The following is a 1,035-nucleotide window of genomic DNA, read 5'->3' as shown; positions in this document are numbered from 1 at the left end:
AATAATAACTAGAAGGTGGAAAAAAAAAGAAGAAAAAAAAGGAAGAACAAGAAGATGAACAAAAAAAAAAAAAAAGTATAACAAAATCGAGGTACAAAAAACAACAGCAGCACGGTAGCCAGTCTGTAAATCCCACCGTCACTGTCCGTCTACCTGCTACAGTACATAACCTTCATCTGACATTTCACCTTTCCCGGGATCAGCTTATATGTACAAGTGAAGCATTTCTCCCAGTACCTGCTGCCTCACTCTCCTCCTATCATTGCTCACTGCCAAATAGAGCGGCAGATGAATTAAATGGACTTAGTAATCACGTTGTTAGTATCGAGTGAATTGGGAGTTTTTAAAAGATTCTATTAGTTTACGGATAGGGATGAAATTCTACGCAGGAGTTGTCAAGTGTAATAGCTTCTTGCAGGTTCCTTTACTCTGTTGTGGTGAAGTCTAAGTTTCAAATAACACTCCTAGCTCTTCCAACAAAGGATTTTCAACACCACATATTTTGCTGTTCTTCACTATTGTTTCGTTTTCTCTAATCGTGTTTCTATTTGTATGACAGTATTGATATCTTCTTTCGTGTGTGTGTGTGTGTGCGTCAGACTTAATTTCTAATGCTATCAGTATTTAAAGATAAATAAAACCACTATTCCGGTATTTTCACAGATCATCTATACTTTTATCCGCGTCTCTTTAATAATCAAACACTCTCTCAGTGCCTCTCATCCTCTCTTTTTATTTTTAAGGTAGCTGCTATTTTACATCCGATCTGTTAAATAATTAAAGATACCTGGGCTGACATTTCAAGGGACGAAACCAATTTTATACGATACGCAAAAATATATCAGTGATCATAAGTGATATATTTGTCAGAGATTTCCTTTCATGTAAACCTTTTGACATTCTGATGCCAGCATTAACCACCTGCCTGTTATTATTACTGAAGTACTACACATCCTGCGCGCAACACGCACTTTGCCCGCACTCCATCACGCAATTCTCGTGCAAACCAATATAGTGAACAAAACATCCTATAGA

The sequence above is a fragment of the Scylla paramamosain genome, chromosome 42 (assembly GCF_035594125.1).
Source record: "Scylla paramamosain isolate STU-SP2022 chromosome 42, ASM3559412v1, whole genome shotgun sequence".
NCBI lineage: Eukaryota > Metazoa > Arthropoda > Malacostraca > Decapoda > Portunidae > Scylla > Scylla paramamosain.
This window is presented reverse-complemented; position numbering follows the sequence as displayed.